The 20,027-nt window shown below is 44.7% G+C and overlaps 1 protein-coding gene across 4 annotated transcripts in view; it reads left to right on the plus strand.

Moving 5' to 3' along the window:
• The window catches only part of Mcph1 (microcephalin 1), a 229,729-nt gene that overhangs the window by 68,653 nt on the left and 141,049 nt on the right, over positions 1-20,027 (plus strand). The gene's annotated exons all lie outside the window — the stretch shown is intronic.

A 20,027-nucleotide genomic window follows, 5' to 3' on the forward strand; every position in this document is an offset into this window, starting at 1 on the left:
GGTTTATTTTTGTTTTGGGTTTTTGGTGGTGGTGGCGGCTTTTGCAGCCTTTGTCATTTGCCATGCTTGATTTACCCTTTCCATTTTCCCTAGTCAGTGTTTTATGACACTGACAGCGCTCATGCACACAGATTTACACCAGGAGTGAGCAAGATCGGTCATATTTGAAAATACTTGAGTTATTTCCTCAGTTTACCCATGTTTTCATTCTTCCCTTCATTTTTCTTCTTCTCTCTTATTCTTCTCCTTTTCCTCCTCTCTTCCTCCTCTTCCTCCTCCTGTTTTATTTTTCAAGACAGGGTTCCTATGTGCAGCACAGGCTGTCCTGGAACTTGATCTATAGACCAGGCTGGCCTCAGACTCACAGAGGTCTGCCTGATTTTCCCTTCCAAGTGCTGAGATTAAAGGTATTCCCCACCACCTGGGCAGTTCACGAATATTGAAGGAAAAGTAGCTTTACTGTTTATCTGAAAGTTGATATGTAAATCCAAATAATTTTACAATGTTTTATTTCTGAAATGTTACTCTTTCTCACTAATGAACTCATCTGTTTGGTTTGACCTACCTTTGATCTTCACTAAAGCAAAATCAACTACAGTTTTCCAGTGTCATGCTCCCTCCTTCTCTCCTTCCTCCCTCTGGGCTCTCTAAAGTTGCTACTTTAGAAACTTCAAAAAGCACTTCTGCTAAGCTCAAAAGCAGTGCTTACTGTGGGCACGTTAGCTGTTCTTCCCTGGTGGGGCTCATTCTGGGGTTCCTGTTGACACTGTGTGAGTGTAAGGGCAAAGACGGGACCGTGGCTGGTGCTTTTCTCTTCGGGACCCAATCTCCCCTGTTCCTTTGCCAGTGAATAACAATGTTATAAACAAGTTTGTCTTTTCTTTCTATAGCATCATTCTGCAATACATACCTTGCAGTATAAGAAGATATGTTCAGCCGGGCAGTGGTGGCGCACGCCTTTAGTCCCAGCACTTGGGAGGCAAAGGCAGGTGGATTTCTGAGTTCGAGGCCAGCCTGGGCTACAGAGTGAGTTCCATGACAGCCAGGACTATACAGAGAAACGCTATCTTGAAAAAAACAAACAAAACAACCAACCAAACAAAAAGAAGATATGCCCAAAATAGGAATTGGAAAATGAAATTTTATATAAATATATTACAAATAATAACATAAAGATTTAAGCTTTCCTTGAGTCTGGCTACAGGAAGCAGTTCAGTGCACTGTGTGTGTGTGTAAGTGTGTCTACCCATGGAGATTAGAAGGGTGTTGGAACCCTTGGAACTGGCGTTACATTCACTTGTGAGCTGTCCCTCTGTGTGCTGGAACCTAAACTTAGTTCCCCTCAGGAGCAGCCAGTGCTGAAAGGTGGTTGGTTACTGTAGAACATTTATTTCACTTCTGCCCCAGCAGGAACATCTTGCCCAGCAGGTCAGTATTTCAGGAGTCACAGTCCTCAGCCTGCAAAGACCAATGATTCCTTTCTCCCCTGCAACCTGAATAGTACCCTGTGGTACCCAAAGTCCACATGAACTCTTGAGTGCCTCAAGGAAGCGCGTGTCGTATTGTTCCCCAAGGTAGTCCGTGGGTGAAGCTCCTGTAGAGGTTCTTTCCTGCAGGTTTTCGTAGGTGTGGCCCTCCCTTTGCAGGGCAGTGAGGATCCCGGTCTGTCTGCTCAGCTCTCCCTCCTGTCACCTTCACTTGTCACTGTCCCATACATCCCTGACAATCTCCCTGCTTCAGACAGATGCTGTCTTTCCTTTGTCCTGGTAGCTGTAATCTAAGTGGATTCTGATTGTTTGCTGAAGTCCTGTGGCCCTTGAGAGCAGACATGACCTCCTGTGTGTCTCTCTTGTCCCACTCTGTACTTGCATATTGTCCTGGTTCACTAAATATTCAATTTCTAAAGGCTGCCCATCTGTACTATTTTTTTTTTGTGGTGATTACATGATTCTATTCATAAGTAATTTTTATTGTCATTTTTATACTTTTAAAATTTGTCTTATTTTTAAGATAATAATATAAATTATAACATTTTACCCTTCCCTTTCCTTCCTCAACCCTCTCATATACTCCCTTTAAATTCATGGCCGCATATATTTATATATCTATATGTCCTAAATATAATTGGCTTGTTCTGTGTGCATTTGTTTTCACGGATGATCATCTGATGTTTGGTGGTCTTCCCTGGAAACCCTTTGTTTCGCTCTCAATATTCCTTAGTTGCCTGTGAGACTGAGGCCTCCTCAGCTCCTGCTCAGGAAGCCATGATGATGAGACTCTACGTCTTCTGACATCACAAGGAAACATGACCTCACAGAAACGCCCAGTCCCTTCAGCTCTTACAACCTCACTACCCACTCTTTCTCAATGATCCTAAGTCTTAGATACCAAAGTATTTTGTAGATGTATCCATTGGGACTGGACTCAACAACTCTGCATTTTGATTAGTTGTGGCTTTCTCCAATAGTCTCCATTGGTCACAGAGAGTTTTCTTGATAGGAGCAGAGGACTATATTGATCTGTGGGTATAAGGACAAATAGTTAGAATAGAATTAGGAATTAGGCTGGCTTTGTAATGTGGTCGTGGTTGTAGGTTATTCCCTCAAGTGCATGACCTTACTAACCTTGGATAGTTGGATCAAGTTTCATTTCCTGTCATGGTTTCTGTCTTGTTGAGTGGGTCTTAAGTCTTACTAGAGAGCTGCTGTTACCACCAAGGTAAGTGGTGTGTGCCACTACTGCATCCGTAGGGTTACCAGGTCTTGGTGGTCATTGTTGTGGTTCCTAGGTGTCATAGATGGATAAAACTGCTGTGGCTTCCCTCCCTTGAAAGCTAGCACAGCACTTTCTGTACCAAGAAAGATAGTTCTCAGGGAAGAGGCATTTAGGCCAGTTCCAGTTCAGGAACCTCTGAACCCTGTACCTGGAGTGCATGAAGTCTTCAGTAATAGGGTGTGGGAAAACTCTGCTAATTAAGGCCGAAGTCCACCATGACGGGATAGCCTCTCTTAGTGCAGTGTGGGTGACTCCCTTCATTAGCAGGGCTTCCCCTTTGGTCTTGTCTGGGGAAGTTTAAGCCTCTACCTGAGAATGTCAGGTAGCCCCAGTTAGAGTACAGGATCAATTGCATTTCTCCTGATACAACCCCTTCAGTCAGCCCCTGAGCTTCCTAAAACGTTTCCCCATGCTAATAAGGCATTCCAGCTACCCTAAGGCCCCAATCAGTGGCCTTTGCTCATCCTGGATGTTTCCACCCTCAGTCCCCCAAATCTTTATAAGCCTTGAATCATCCTGAGTAAAAAGGATTTGCCTACTGAAAGCTGGTTCCAGTGTGGGGTGTGGTCATTCACCATATACATATTCACAGGGCTTCTGACCCCTCCCCAGCAACCCTAGTCCTCTCCCTCCAATCTACTTCTAATCTACAATAGGGACTTACCTTCCACTTTGTGAGGCGGGGCCAACCAAGGGAATGTATTAATTATTCAAGCATTTCCTTGTGACTAATACATTTTCATTCATGACTGACCATGGTTAACTTGGAGCTTGAAGTCAGAGCACTTCAGAAGGCTTTTATTCAGCTGCATGATTGTCACAGTCGTGGAAGCCCTGTTGAGGTAGTCTTGTCATGCGTGTGTGTAGCCTTTGTGAAACTGCCTTCCCAGGCATTTAAGATATCTGTGATAGGACAAATGGGAGAATGCCCCAGCTGTTCGGCAGGTGGTTTTATTGAGAGTCAGGTGACCCAGTGGACACACTGATAACTAGTGTTCAGAGGCAAGGAAGGACTAGCCCTCCAATTCTGTGAGACAGACCATCTACAGGAGCCTAGGAGAACTTGGGCCAACCCAACAAAGAGGATGGGAACATAGAGAGCTCGGCCCTCTGACGTACTGCTCTTAGCCCGTCCCTGCAGTGTGGGGGAGAGATAGAAGAGGAGTGTACTCTGAGAGTCAGACTCCTAAGAACTGTAAGCACAGCTTATCCCTTACAAAACCGTATGGGTTCAGATGTGGTGGCTAGCCAGTGAAAGAAAGAACTTGACCACTCCTAGGTGTGGTGGGAGAGAAGGTGTGTTGTAGATGTGTGGGAGAGTAGAGCCAGACATATCTGGAGTAGTCCTAACTGAACCTGGCTATCAGAGGAGAGAAGAGGAACAAGAAATGAAAAGAAAGGGGGAGAGGGGTACCTGGGAGCACAGAGACCAGGAAGTCAAAAAGACAGCTAGAAAAACTTTCTGGGACTATACAGGAATTAGGGAAGCCCAACTCCTGGGCTGGAGAGTTTAAGGAAGGGGGCATCCTGGGCTGCCAGCCAGGATGACCCTATAACTGGAGGGACTGAGGGACTGGTAGGTACTTTGATATGGTAAACAGGCAACCTTAGCCATTTGTGCTGAGTTTTGAAACTTAACAGCAAGCATATTATTTTTAGGGCTTTGGGGGATCTTAAAGAACACTTGCTATAGTGAAAAGGATTACTATTTACTAGTGGAACAGTTGTCTTAGAAGATAGTCTTGACAGAATTGAGTTCCCAGGTAGGCAGTCAGCTAATTCCAGGGAGGGAGAGAACGCTTTGACTCACACAGTACAGAAAGGTGGTGTTGCCTAGAACTATTGATACAGCAGAAACAAGGCCCAAGCATTTGCAGTGCTCTAGCCAGTCTGAGGAGAGCCAGGCTCACTTGTGGTGTGGTGTGGTCTGGTCTGGTCTGCTATGGTGCCTGGCTCTGCAAAGTCCACCTCCAGTCTGACCTTAGCCCCAGGCAGATGGCTCACTCTACCCTGACCTTTGCTGACGCTGAGTCGAGTGAGTGGAATCAGAGGATTTGTACCAAGGGTACTGAAGGAGGTGAGAATTGGGTGACTACTGGGGGTGCAGTGGATTCTGCTCACTAAGCAGGTAGGTGCAGGAACTGGGAAGTGAGTCTCAGTCACCACCGAGGCAGTGGTAGGGCTGGAGTTAGAGGGCCAGGAAAGGGGCTTCAGACACCACCTCATGCCTCACATACATTGTTTTCCACAGCGTCTCTCTCATTGATCAGAAACCATCTCTTAGATTATTCATGTCACAAACTAAGCTTGGCTTCATTAAACTGATTCACACAGACGACAGTGTGCCAATAGGACCTTACATTTGATTTATGGGCCTTGATAACAATTTCTTTCTTTCTCTCTTTTCTTCCTCCTTTATTTTTATATTTACTTGTGTGTATGAGTATTTTGCTTACATGTATATTTGTATACATTATGTATGCCCAAGGTCAGAAGGCATGGGATCCTCTGGAATGGGGGTTTTGAATGGTTAGTAGGCATCAAGTAGGTGCTCGGAATCAAACCTAGGCTGAGCCTTCTCTCCAGCCACTGGGGCCTTTCCTGAAGAGTCCAGCTGCACATTAACAACCTCTTCTCTCTGGACGCTGAGCTAGACAGGGGCTTGCTGCTGGATCGGCTACAGCCTATTTGGGAGACCTCCCTTACCTCCAAACGTCCCAGGGCTCCTGACCCTGCTGCAGGGTGACATTCCTCACTCGTTTGAAAGCTGAGAACCCCTAAGCAGATCCACTCTTGTTTACCTAGAGAATATCGTAAATGCCGGATCTCTAAAGCAAACCTGGGTTCCTTAAATGGGTGGTGGCTACTGATTAAAGGAACATTATTCTCAAATATGACTGAAGAAAAGGCTGCCATTGTAAACCAGTGTTCAGTTACTTCCTGATAACCTAGAAAACAAACTATTTTTCAACCTCTACAAAAAATTATATCACACATTCTGAATTCTGGAAAGACCAAACAGGGAGAAAGAATAAGAAGTCATTTTCAAATATGTCTTTTATGTTTGTGAAAGAATAGTAAGTATATCTTCAAGTCATTTATGAGATCCAAATAGCATCAACGGGAGGGCTCTCCTGTTTAACACACAGTACAGAACACAGATGCATCAACCAGCTAAAAGCCCTGGCCACGCCCACCCTATAGCTCCTTTGGGTATAGTGATACACTGTTCTGGCTGCTTAGCACTCCCCAGGGCTCCTCTCAGAGTTTTGGAAACCTCATGGGGGGGGGGGCCCTGAGGGTCTGAACAAAGCAAAACACAAGATGGGTGTGGTTAACTTATAAATGGCCATTTTCAAGTCACAAAGATCTGATGAGAGTTATTATAAAAATCACAGCAATGGAGAGGTCTGGTTGAACATGGGGTACAAAGCGCGAAGTGTAGGAAGGGCATCTGTAAATAACGATGAACCTCATTTTCTAAAAGAGTAGTAAGTATACCTACTTATAAAAGTGGGAGGGCACTGGTTGGTGAAGATGCTTGCTGCAGACCGGACCACCTGCTGTTCTCTCCGGGATCTGCACAATGAAAAGAGAAAACTGATTCCTGCGGCCATTTTGACCTCCAAGTGCACCCCGTGGCATGTGCACATATAATAAATAGTCTTACAGATAAAAGATCAGATGCAGTGAAATAGCCCTAAGACATATTTGTGGTCTGTTAAGCATAAAATTAGAGCAAGAATTCCAGAGAGAATGAGTTGCCAGTCTCGAGTCAGCCTGCACATCTGCCCGTTGTCCACTCCATGACACAGACACCCGAGGAGGCAAAGCATCTCTTTCAGTGCTGTGTTCTGTCACCAAGAGAATCACATCATGTGGACATAGCTGTTTCCAGATCCTGTGTTCTTACAAAGTAGACAATTTCCAGAAAATGTCACAGCTTTAGGGGCAAAATATTTTTAGTTTGATTTGGGAAAAGTAAAGTCCCAGAAGTTGCCAGGAAATGTTGAATACCTGGTTGAAACAGTACCACAATTACTAAGAAATATTGCGCCAAAGTAACAGCCACATATTAGACCTATAAATCTAGGTAGCTTAAGGAAGAACACATATAAGGAGAATGAAATAAAATGCTTGCTAGTAATACACAGGAATGTTAGCTATTTTCTCCCAAAATAAAGTATTCAACAAATATTTTCCAAAATAATTACATAAATATGTGAACCTGAATTATTTAAATGTTTAAATTTAATTGGAATGCTTTACACACACACACACACACACACACACACACGAAAGCATTTTATGCAGTCACTATCCTTAACTTCTTAGGGCAAGGGTCTAGGAATTTGTTGGTTCCCCTGTGTCTCCAATCTGTGATATACGGCCTCATTTGGTGGCATATCTTCAAGAGAGCCGTCACACAATGGAGGATGATGGCTGCTTGAGAGTCCCAGGTGAACTGGGCTCCAGGACCAGAATGCCTCATTGGTGCCCAGAAGATGATCATGGGGCCCTGGATGCCTATGGCTATGGCGTGTCACAGGTGCTGCAGGGCACAGGTGACTGTGGTGCACCTCTCATAGGCGATCCTTTGACCTGGTTCAAAGCACGGCACCCAGTGTCTGACCTAGGACAGCAGCTGAGACAAGCAAACAAGACTGTGTTCTTCTCTGACACACGCCGAGTTTGTGCTACCACTCAGGCACTAGAAACTGCTTTTGAGTTCTCCTTGACATCCCAAGGGTATCCCTGCTCCCAGTAGCCCTCAGTCCTCAAATTGAAGGGCCAAATTTAATGTGCTACAATAAAGAATAACTTATTTAAAGATTGAATACAGAGCGATTAGGAATTCCTCCCTCCCCAGACTATGCATGGCAGGTTAGAAGATCAAGGTGCGTGTGGTAGGGTGGGTGTGATCCGTGGTCAGAGCCTTCATTTCCCAGGTGTGTTTCCCATGGGGACTTCTGTCGGAGGGTTGAAAGCTAGCAGATACAGCTGTCTTGAGGTCACACTGTCATCCAGTAAAGGGGTTGCTGAACCAGGGTCAGACAGACAGAGCGGGAGAGAGACAGGTCAGGATGTGTCTTAGCAGGGTAGTCCTCACAAGGAGGCTGTGTAAGAGACATCTGGGGCCCAAACTGAAATCTTAGGTGAGATTGTAGAACTAGAAATGGGGAAAAAAAAGTTGTAGAGCTCTGTTTCTTTATTTAAAACAAAACAACCAAACTGTAAGCATTTTAAAAATAGATGCCAAGGCAGTATGTAGTTTTAACTATTTCCCATCATGGGCCTTATGCAGCACTGCGCCATGCACACATGCAGAAAGAACCAGAGTTAGGAGCTGTGGTTCCAAAATCTCTGTCATGGATCAGACATGATTATGGTAGTACAAAACAGCATATCTACTTCTTAACAGCATGAAATTTTTATTTGCTTCAAACTCAAAGCAGACAAGCCAAAAGATCTCCCAAGCCAGATTCTCCGTTATTTTCACAGTGGAGACAAGATCTCAGCAAACATCCATTCCTTTAGAGAGAGTACCACATGGACAGACCATGAAACCAACGGAAGTTGGCACCAGACTCAACAGAATTGAAATCAGGTTCCTACTGTGACACCACCACTCCCAGGGTCAGTCGCTGCCTTCTTTGGAACATCCCTAGATCTCCAGGGATGCACTCAAGGACTCTTGTGCTCCCTTTCCTAGCTGCAGAAGCAGGGCCAGGTCCCTGTAGCTAGCCCGGGAGCGACAAAGCCACCACCCATCACCCTGTTCAGACTGTTGTAATGGGAGGGGCCCCTCATGAAAACTGTTGGAGAGGGACAGAAGGACCCAGGGGTCTAGAGAACACAGTATTAGCTTATCTCACAGGTATTATGAGAGCAGATGGCAGTGGACTTCTCGGTCACTAAAGATGTGATGGGGGAGTATATTTTCTAGTCTGAGAGCAGGGAGTCTTGTCGGAAAACGCAAGGCTCATGGGGGATGGAGGGGAGAATCTTAACTAGTATTGTTCTCTTCTTGGTGGTACATGTCTCTGGTAAAGTTTAGCTTTGCCATAATAGAGAATCAGCTCCCTGTAAGATCAAAATAGGTATTATAGCCATCTAGGTCTCTGGTATAAAAAAAATCCCTGCTCAGATTTTAATATTTAACACATCAAGCCTTCTAAATGATCATCTGTCCTCCTGGTCCATTCTTATAACACTAAGCAAAGTTTCCTGACTTTAATTAGATTTTTGCATTATGACTGTTTCCTTCCAGGCTCTCATTTGGCGCTAAGAGCTTTGGCTTACTGTCATTGAAGAGAGTCAAGCACCCAAGTCACTCAGCTTCTGTGTCCATCTCTGAAATCTCATACACAGAAAGGGCTATGTGGGCACGACTCATATCCTTGTGTAATTATACTATGAAGGTAGGTAGGTGGGTAGACAGACAGATAGATAGATTCATATATATGAACACATTCAATATGATTATTAACTTTGTAGCACTTGGGAATAATTCACTCAAGTAGCTCTCAGGTAAGACATCCATACAAAGAAAGGTCAGGTGGTCTATCACCAGTAAAACCATCGACTCAGGCACTGCCAGTTCTCCTGGAATACAGTCTTCCGCTGTTTTCTTGAACTTTGTCATTTTGTGTAATTGACTCCAGTGTGTTGTCCCATCGGTCTCCAGTAGTGATAGCTGGGGGTGTGGCAAGGTGGGTAGTCACTACACCTGGGGAAGTTTCTGCTGCTCCTCCCTTCAGAGGTTTCCATGAGTGAACCTGAGAGAAGCTGACAGTGGATAGCAGGGAAAGAGCGTGTGTGTTTGTTAACAGGTCAGTACACAAGTGTCACACAAAATATGAAATTCGAATGTGTGCTGGGTTGTTCTGAAGCAAGGAGCACTGTAGCCTGAGGAGAGGAAGCTCCTGAGGAAGTAGGGCCACTTGAGGAGTGATCAGCCTCCCAGCTTTGCCAGAGGAAACTCAGATCAGACTGGCTCGGCTGCTGCCATGGTGAGTGACTTTGAAGGTACCACTGGGTTCATCAGTTCAGCCGTTCTTTGTTCTTAAGGAGCTAATACCATCTACAGATCATGACCCTGTTGATTTTTTTTTTAAGTGGTGATGGACAAAGATTAAGGCAGTATGGCAGCTTTCAAACTCCTGTGTTTTTCAGCTAAAATACTGAGTTCACTGTGTTACGGATAAAGCCCTAGAGCCACCTTTCCAAGACATAATCTCTCTGTGATGTTTAAGAGATTGCTCAAAGCCCAGGGAAGTTTCTAGAAGCACACACTAATGGGGGTCCCAGTTTTGGTCCTCAGCTTTTCTTCCCATCACTTAACTGAAAAGCTGAGGAAAGGACGATGCCAGGGCATTCTGAGGAGAGGTAAGGGCGAAAGAAGATGCAACTGGAGGTAGCAGTCAACACAATGGTTTCTGTGAGGGCTGACGAGATGGCTCAGCAGAAAAGAGCACTGGCTGCCTCTCCAGAGGCTCCAGATTCTGTTCCCACCACCTACGTGGGGACTCACAACCATCTGAAACTAGTTCCAGAAGATCTGACACCCTTATCTGTATACACAAGATGCACAGACATGCGTCCAGGCAAAATACACATACATGCTAAATAAAATGAAAGGCATTTTATTATCAAGTACTTCCTTAAGATTTTTATGTGGGGGAGAGATGTGGCTCAGGAGTGAAGAGGTCTTGCTGCCCCACCAGAGGACAGTAACTAATGTGACTCCAGCCTCAGGGATCCAGCATCCTGCATGTATCGTGCACACTCACGAGCACCTTCCTCTTTAAATAGTTTGATTTATACCTCTCAGAAATGCATCCCAGTGATGGTGAGGCATTTAGGGTCTCTCTGTAAAACACCCATAAAGCGAGCAATTTTGCTTAGATGCAATCTTTGCAGTGTGACTCCAGTCACTGTATTCAGGGGGAACGTTCACCTGTTTTTCCTGTGTGGTAGTTCCAAGTCAGCGGCCTTCCAGCCTGTGGATCAGGATGAGCCTGCTGGTCCCCTTTTCAAACCACTGCCCACCATCTGACCCAGACCTTTTCTCTAAGTGGCTGAACTTCTAAGGCCTCTAATGGATCCAGCTTAGATAATCATGGGCTCTAATCCAGGCCTGGACCCAGTCCAGTCCAAACATTGTTCAAATAAACTCAAAGTAACAAGCCTGTGGATCTTGAAACCAAGGAAGGACTACCCTGTGCCTTGGGAGCAAGAGATTAGCAGGTACAGCGGCCTAGAAGGTGCTTTCACATGATCTCCGCAGTGGTACCAAACCGACAAACTGAAGCAAACGTAATCAAATTGCAGTTTCTAAGTTGGGCAGCCAGGTTCAGAGACCTGATCCAGGACTCGGCAGGCAACATCTGGGGGCAGAAATCAGAAGAGACATCACCAGCCTGATGGGTATAGTTTGGCATTTCCCTCATCTGAATAAGGTCTGATCATCTGCCTGCCTGCCTGCCTGCCTGCCTGCCTGCCTGCCTGCCTGCCTGCCAGCCAATGACTGGAACCTGCCACTCTGCCCAGCTGGTACTGTTTAGCACAATGGTTGTCACTAAGTTAGGCTTTTGCTGAGTTTAGACAGTAAATTATAGTCTATAGTGTGAAGACTGTAGATACTGAGGTATCCTTAAACCTAATTTTCTGTGACTTAACAGTTAATTTATTAACAAGCTAGTTCCTCCTATCTTCCTCAGAAGAAACTAGGTCCTGTTTATATAGGACATCAAATGACCAGACCAAACAGCTAGATTCCTGCACATTGCTTTCTCATCAAAGGCTAGTAGAGAACAAAATAGAAAATAAGAAAAATGTTTAGCAAAGTTATAGAGACTTGACCTAAAAGCCAATGAAATCTGTGTCTTGATCTGGGCTGCCTGGGGTGCACTGCTCTGCTGTAGGGTTCACAGGCCTTGCCCTGGGCAGAATAGGTTTGCTGGGCATTTCAGGACACTCTCAAAACTGAAAAGATTCTTCTTTTTTTTTTTTAAGGTACAGGAATGAATCTTGCACTAACATAAAATGAATATTCAGCACATTGATTTGTGAGGAAATCCGAAAGCCCTTACCTCCTATTCAAAGGAGAATAAACATATCAGTTGAGAGAGACAGAGAAACGGAGAAACAGGATAGAATTAATGTACCCTGAGGCCTTAGGCTGTGAGTCACCGGCTTAATTCAACCTTCCACTCACCCTCAGTTCGGTAAAGCTGTCCTGACCGCAGGGAACACGCGTGACGTAGAGGCGAGCATGTCCTGCTTCTCTGCACACTTGAAGTGTGTGTGTGTGTGTGTGTGTGTACAGGCCATATACCCAGGACTAGTGACTGATGGCCACAGTATGCCCATGTTTTGCCAAACTCTTTTCTTTCCTTTCAGTCTGAGAAACCAAATCTGTTGGCCTCATTAGAGTTCATGGCTTTCTTCTGGTGGCCATCCTGGTTTTGTCTGTGCGCCTCTCACTCTCTGCAGACCTCAGCCTACCTTTTAAGTTGATTTTAGATTGTCAGGCGTGTTGAAAGGGGTTTGCTAGTATTTTCCCCAATGGAAGAGTGTGTCAGTCAGCCTCAGTTTACCATTACCAACTGCCTGAGCTTGCTGTCTTATGAAAAGAAGTGGGGTTTTTAATTTTTTTTTATTTTTTTACACTTCATATTTTATTCCCCCCACCACCACCATCTGCCCTCCGAATTGTTCCACATCCAATACCTCCTCCCCACCCTCCCACACCCCACCCCTGTCTCCAAGTGGACTTCCCCACCCCCTACCCCACCTGACCTCTAAACTCCCTGGGGCCTCCAGTCTCTTGAGGGTTAGGTGCATCATCTCTGAATGAACACAGACCCGGCAGTCCTCTACTGTATGTGTCTTGGGGACCTCATATCAGCTGGTGTATGCTGTCTGTTTGGTGGTCCAGTGTTGGAGAGATCTCTCGGGTACAGATTAATTAAGACTGCTGGGCGTCCTAAAGGATTATCCTTCTCAGCTTCTTTCAGCCTTCCCTAATTCAACAAGAGTCAGCTGCTTCTTTCCATTGGTTGGGTGCAAATATCTGCATCTGACTCTTTCAGCTGCTTGATGGGACTTTCGGAGTGCAGTCATGTTAGGTCTTATTTTGTCTCACAGTTTGGGTGATCAACTGGCCCTGATGTGGCACATCACAGTAAAAGCTTGTATCAGAGCAAAACTGCTCATATTTTGTGGCAGGGAAGCAAAAGTGAGCATGGGGGAGGAGAAATCTTACTGAACACACACACACATACACACACACACGCACAGGCACACGCACACATGCAGAGGATCTCCTCTCCTTACCGTCCTAAAGACCAGGCCTATGTCTTAAAGGCTCCATCACCTCCAACATCAGCATATAAGCTTTTATGGAACCTTGAATTCTCCAATTATAGTGGAGTAAACATCAGTTGAGGCCCTACTAGGTGGACATCTCATGTCCATAAACAATCATCATTCGTGTTGTGTAATTGTTACTTGTCCTGTTGCTATGACAAAACACGGAACAGAAGCAACATCGGGGAGGAAGAGTTCATCTGGGCTCACAGTCTGAGGGTGCCGCCCGCCCATCATGGCGTGCCACATGAGGTAGCAGGAGCTTGGGGCAGCTGGGAGGATGGGATGGAGCTGCCTACATTTAGTCACCTCAGTTAAGGTAGGCAAGTGCCTCACAGCCTAGTCCAAAGCTTGTCTGCATAGTGATGCTAAGCCCTATGAATCTGTCAATCAAGATCACCTGCTGCATAGTACTGTCAATTCTTGCCTCCAACCCTGAGTTCTGCAGCTGTTGACTTTGCGACTGTGTTGACTTTGTCACACAGCCATCTGTCCTGCCATCCTTCAGTAGCTCCATCTCTTTCATTCATTTGTAGCACTGACAGAAACCAGTATCTGTCATGTTCTTAGGAGACTCCTTTGCCTTACAGAAACTTTCTAATTTTATAAGGTCCCATTTGTCAATTCTTGATCTTAGAGCATAAGCTATTGGTGTTCTGTTCAGGAACTTTCCCCCTGTACCGATGTCCTCAAGGGTCTTCCCCAGTTTCTTTTCCATTAGCTTCAGAGTGTCTGGCTTTATGTGGAGATCCTTGATCCATTTGGAGTTGAGCTTAGTACAAGGAGACAAGGATAGATCAATTCGAATTCTTCTGCATGCTGACCTCCAGTTGAACCAGCACCATTTGTTGAAAAAGCTATCTTTTTTCCATTGGATGTTTTCCACCCCTTTGTCGAGGATCAAGTGGCCATAGGTGTGTGGGTTCATTTCTGGATCTTCAATCCTGTTCCATTGATCTTCCTGCCTGTCACTGTACCAATACCATGCAGTTTTTAACACTATTGCTCTGTAGTATTGCTTGAGGTCGGGGATACTGATTCCCCCATAATTTCTTTTGTTGTTGAGAATAGTTTTAGCTATCCTGGGTTTTTTGTTATTCCAGATGAATTTGAGAATTGCTCTTTCTAACTCTATGAAGAACTAAGTTGGGATTTTGATGGGTATTGCATTGAATCTGTATATTGCTTTTGGCAAAATGGCCATTTTAACTATATTAATCCTGCCAATCCATGAGCATGGCAGATTTTTCCATTTTCTGAGGTCTTCTTCCATTTCCTTCTTCAGAGACTTGAAGTTCTTGTCATACAGATCTTTCACTTGTTTAGTCAGAGTCACACCAAGGTACTTTATACTGTTTGTGACTATTGTGAAGGGTGTCATTTCTCTAATTTCTTTCTCAGCCTGCTTATCCTTTGAGTATAGAAAGGCTACTGATTTGCTTGAGTTGATTTTATAACCTGCCACTTTGCTGAAGTTGTTTATCAGCTGTAAGAGTTCTCTGGTGGAGTGTTTTGGGTCACTTAGGTAGATGATCATATAATCTGCAAATAGTGATAGTTTGATTTCTTCCTTTCCAATTTGTATCCCTTTGACCTCCTTATATTGTCTAATTGCCCTAGCTAGTACCTCAAGTACAATATTGAAAAGATATGGAGAGAGGGGGCAGCTTTGTCTAGTCCCTGATTTTAGTGGGATTGCTTCAAGTTTCTCTCCATTTAGTTTGATTCTGGTTACCGGTTGCTGTATATTGCTTTTACTATGTTATGCTTGTGGGCCTTGAATTCCTGTTCTTTCCAAGACTTTAAGCATGAAAGGATGCTGAATTTTGTCAAATGCTTTTTCAGTATCTAATGAAATGACCATGTGGTTTTTTTCTTTGAGTTTGTTTATGTAGTGGATTGCAAGAATTGACAAATGGGACCTCATAAAATTACAAAGTTTCTGTAAGGCAAAGGACACCCTCAAAAGGACAAATCGGCAACCAACAAATTGGGAAAAGATCTTCACCAACCCTATATCTGACAGAGGGCTAATATCCAATATATACAAAGAACTCAAGAAGTTAGACCCCAGAAAGCCAAATAACCCTATTAAAAATGGGGTACAGAGCTAAACAGAGAATTTTCACCTGAAGAACTTCGGATGGCTGAGAAGCATCTTAAAAAATGCTCAACATCATTAGTCATTATGGAAATGCAAATCAAAACAACCCTGAGATTTCACCTTATACCAGTCAGAATGGCTAAGATTAAAAACTCAGGAGACAGCAGGTGTTGGCGAGGATGTGGAGAAAGAGGAACACTCCTCCACTGCTGGTGGGGTTGCAAACTGGTACAACCACTCTGGAAATCAGTCTGGTGGTTCCTCAGAAAACTGGGCATGTCACTTCCGGAGGATCCTGCTATACCACTCCTGGGCATATACCCAGAGGATTCCCCAGCATGTAATAAGGATGCATGCTACACTATGTTCATAGCAGCCCTATTTATAATAGCCAGAAGCTGGAAAGAACCCAGGTATCCCTCAACGGAGGGATGGATACAAAAAAATGTGGTATATATACACAATGGAATACTATTCAGCCGTTAGAAACAATGAATTCATGAAATTTTTAGACAAATGGATGGAGCTGGAGAACATCATACTAAGTGAGGTAACCCAGTCTCAAAAGATCAGTCATGGTATGTACTCACTAATAAGTGGATATTAGCCTAGAAAATTGGAATACCCAAACATAATCCTCACATCAAATGATATCCCAGAAGAATGGGAGAGTGACCCCTGGTTATGGAAAGACTCAGTGTAGCAGTATAGGGCAATACCAGAACAGGGAAGTGGAAAGGGGTGGATGGGAGGAACAGGGACAGGGGGAAGAGGGCTTATGGGACTTTCAGGCAGTGGGAAACCAGAAAAGGGGAAATCATTTGAAATGTAAATTAAAAAATATATCCAATTTAAAAAAAAAAAAAGGAGACTCCTTGGTAAGCGGTAGGAGTCGCACTGGCTATACCTCTAAGTCTCTATGTGTGCTGTGACCTGTGCAGCCAGATAAGTGGTGTGCTGGCTTTCTCTGTGAGCTACTCTCTGCCTTTGCTCATTATCTGGCCATGGCACTTTTTAGTGCAAAAGCAAACAGTTCCCCAAATCGTACCCTCCCACCAGCTGCCCGCAGTGACCGAGCCTCCAGCTCCTTCACAGTCCCCCCAGACTTGTCTTCTTTTGCCCTGGTTTTTAGACAGCCGTTGTATCATCTCAGTGGGAATTCAGTGGTGTCTGCCCGGTTACTAGGATATCTGACATCACTACTCCATGGCTGTCCCTTCCTTTCCTTTGGAGCCACATCTCTCCAAGCTGCTTGCTTACTTTTAAAACTGAGGTTTTGATTATTTTTTTCAATGCTTCTTTTTTATATGTATGTGTATTTTGCCTGCATGCATTTCTGTGCACACACCACATGTGCCTGGGGTAAAAAGAGGGCTTTGGACCCCCCTCCCCCCCCCCACACTAGAGTGACAGATGAACTGCTATGTAGGTACTAGGAACAAAACTGGGAAGAACAGGCAGTGCTCTAACCAAGGAGGCATCTCTCCAACCCTCCATCTTTTTTTTCTTTCTTTCTTTTTTTTTTTTTAATTGAGTTGTTGGGGAGGCCAGAGATTGGCATTAGGTGTCTTCCTTGACTCCTTTCTACCTTGTATGTAGAGACAGGGCCTTTCATTTGTACCTGGAGCTCAGGATTCAGCTTATCTAGCTATCTAGCTTGCTCTGGCCAGTGCCTCTGGCTTCTGATCCATGGGCTTACAAATGCCCCCCCCCCCACCAGTATTTGCTTGGTTCCTGGAGATGCACACTCCAGCCCCCACACTTTTACAGGCCCTTTACCTACCAAGCCCTCTCCCCTGCCCTTCAACAGCACTTTGAATTTTCAGTGGACCATATTGTGCCACCCATTGAATTTATTCTGTGTTGTTCTTTTTCGTACTGCTGTCAGTGGGAACTGATTTCTTAGTATACTTTTTTGATTGTTCACTGCTAATTTGTAGATGTAAACTGGTTTTGTGTGTTGATCTTATTTCTTGAAGCCTTGTTGACTTTATATAGTTCTCATGGTTATTTTTATTGAAAAGCCAGAAAAACAACCCGTGTAGAATCCAATCTGTGGGCAGAAATGGTTTTACTCCTTGCTTTCCATGCTTTCCAGTTTTAGTCTCTTTTATTTCTTTTTCTTAATTGTCTGGCTGGCGCAGTGTATTGGTATTTGAGCAGTACAGTCTTTCTTGGGGTCAGAAACTACCCCAAAAGGACGCTGGGAATCGCGAGCCATGTGTCGACGTGGCTGGTGTGTAAACCCGTGTGACACTCTGGAGAAGGAGCTTGTGTCTGAAGAGAACCTGCGGGGCAGGCGGTAAGGGACACAGGGTCTGTGTGTTGTGGGGAAGGGGAGGTGCCCAACATCTGATTGCCAAGCTCCAGCAGGGTAGAGACAGCTTGTTCTCTGTAGCTGTGCCCTGGAGCAGTGCTGTCCCTGGCCTGTGGCTCCCTGGACTGTCCCACCCCAGCTGTGTCAGAGATGACTGTAAAGGACAGTGTAGGGTCAGCCAGAATCATGTTGGATGATCGGCGTCTCCCACATCCAGGCCTCGAATCAAGAACCAAAAGCTGTGCTTTTGCTGTTACATGTGGGTTAGCCACAAGCATGGGCAAGTGGTTCTCTTAGCAGCGTCCTCGGAGGCCTTCCTCTGCATGTCTTTCAGATTCATACTTCCTCTGTGTTCTTTAGTCTCCATCTTTCCCAAACGTACAGTGTCTCAGTGTCTAGTCATCAGTGTGTCCCCTTCAAGGAGTGTCCCATCATCAGTGTGGTTTCTCCAGTCAAGAAGCAATTGAGGGGCTGGCTCAGTAGTTAAGAGCACCAACTGCTCTTCCAGAGGTCCTGAGTTCAATACCCAGCAACCACATGGTGGCTCACAACAATCTATAATGAGATCTGATGCCCTCTTCCATGTGTCTAAAACAGCTACAGTGTACCCATATACATAAAATAAATAAGTCTTTAAAAAAACAAACAAGACTCCTTCAAAGGTATTTTGTATAGTGTAAATTCATATTTTGTATAATGTGTAATGTAAATTCACACACTCCCATGGAATACACACTGTCTGAAAGGCAGAACATTTTGGGAAACTTGTAGTACACTCATGTATCTAAGCATATTTCTATAGCATTTACATTTTCAGTACGTAGGATTTTCAGGGGTTGTTCTTCTGGGTTTCTTTTTTTTTTAATTTATTGATATATTTATTTACATTTCAAATGATTTCCCCTTTTCTGGACCCCCGCTCCCCGAAAGTCCCATCAGTCCCCTTCCCTCCCCCTGTTTTCCCACCCAACCCTTCCCACTTCCCTGTTCTGATTTTGCTCTATACTGCTTTACTGAGTCTTTCCAGAACAAGGGGCCGCTTCTCCATTCTTCGTGTACCTCATTTGATGTGTGGATTATGTTTTGGGTATTCCAGTTTTCTAGGTTAATATCCACTTATTAGTGAGTGCATACCATGATTCATCTTTTGAGTCTGGGTTACCTCACTTAGTATGATGTTCTCCAGCTCCATCCATTTGCCTAATAACTATGAAAACTAAAGTTCATCAAGAAATAAAATCAACACATAAGCTGGGATATGGTGGCGCACGCCTTTAGTCCCAGCACTCTGGGAGGCAGAGGAAGGTGGATTTCTGAGTTCGAGGCCAGCCTAGTCTACAGAATGAGCTCCAGGACAGCCAGGGCTACACGAGAAACCCTCTCTCGAAGAAAACGAAAAAACAAAACAACAACAACAAAAAAAAGATCAACACATAAAACCAGTTATTCTTTGTCTTAGACAGGGTTTCTATTCCTGCACAAACATCATGACCAAGAGCAAGTTGGGGAGGAAAGGGTTTATTCAGCTTACACTTCCACGCTGCTGTTCATCACCAAAGGAAGTCAGGACTGGAACTCAAGCAGGTCAGGAAGCAGGAGCTGATGCAGAGGCCATGGAGGGATGTTACTTACTGGCTTGCTTCCCCTAGCTTGCTCAGCCTGCTCTCTTATAGAACCCAGGACTACCAGCTCAGGGATGGCACCACCCACAAGGGGCCCTCCCCCCTTGATCACTAATTGAGAAAATGCCTCACAGCTGGATCTCATGGAGGCACTATCCAAATGAAGCTCCTTTTTCTGTGATAACTCCAGCTTATGTCAAGTTGACACACAAAACCAGCAAGTACATTCTTCTACAAATAAGTAGTGAAAAGGTTATTAAGAAAGCAGTTCCACTGACAGCATTCTGATATAGTGGGTATTTGCGTGCGTGTGCTTGAGTAGATGTTTAGTTACTGTTCTTGTCCTGCCAGGAGAAAGGTCCTAAGGAAGGGTGGGTTTATCTTGGGCCCCAGTTTGAAGGACAGTTCATTGGGGCTGGGAAGTAAAGAGCCTGAGGTAGATCAGTGCTTTTGCTCTCAGGAAGCAGAAAGAGATGAGGGCTGGTACTCGGTTGGTTCTCTTCTGTTTATTCAGCATGGAATAGTACCTCAGGGATTCGCTCAGACACTTGCTTATATATTGCTTCCAAAGTTTTGGAATTGATAACCCAAATTAAACATAACTCTAAGTAAAAAATGTTTAAAATACCTTGTTGGGCAAGCTCTGATAGTACCCATTAGTACCAAGGAAGGAGAACTATGAGTTCCAAGCCAGCCTGGGTTGCATGGCCCCTTGAAGCCCTGTATCCTGAGACCCAGGAGATCTCAGTAGTGACCTCCATCACTAAGTGCATGCTGTTTTCATAACAGCAGATTGTAGTAGCCCGGGAATTCATTCACCTTCCATGAGATGTGT

This window comes from Apodemus sylvaticus, chromosome 18 (genome assembly GCF_947179515.1).
Source record: "Apodemus sylvaticus chromosome 18, mApoSyl1.1, whole genome shotgun sequence".
In the NCBI taxonomy this organism is placed as follows: domain Eukaryota; kingdom Metazoa; phylum Chordata; class Mammalia; order Rodentia; family Muridae; genus Apodemus; species Apodemus sylvaticus.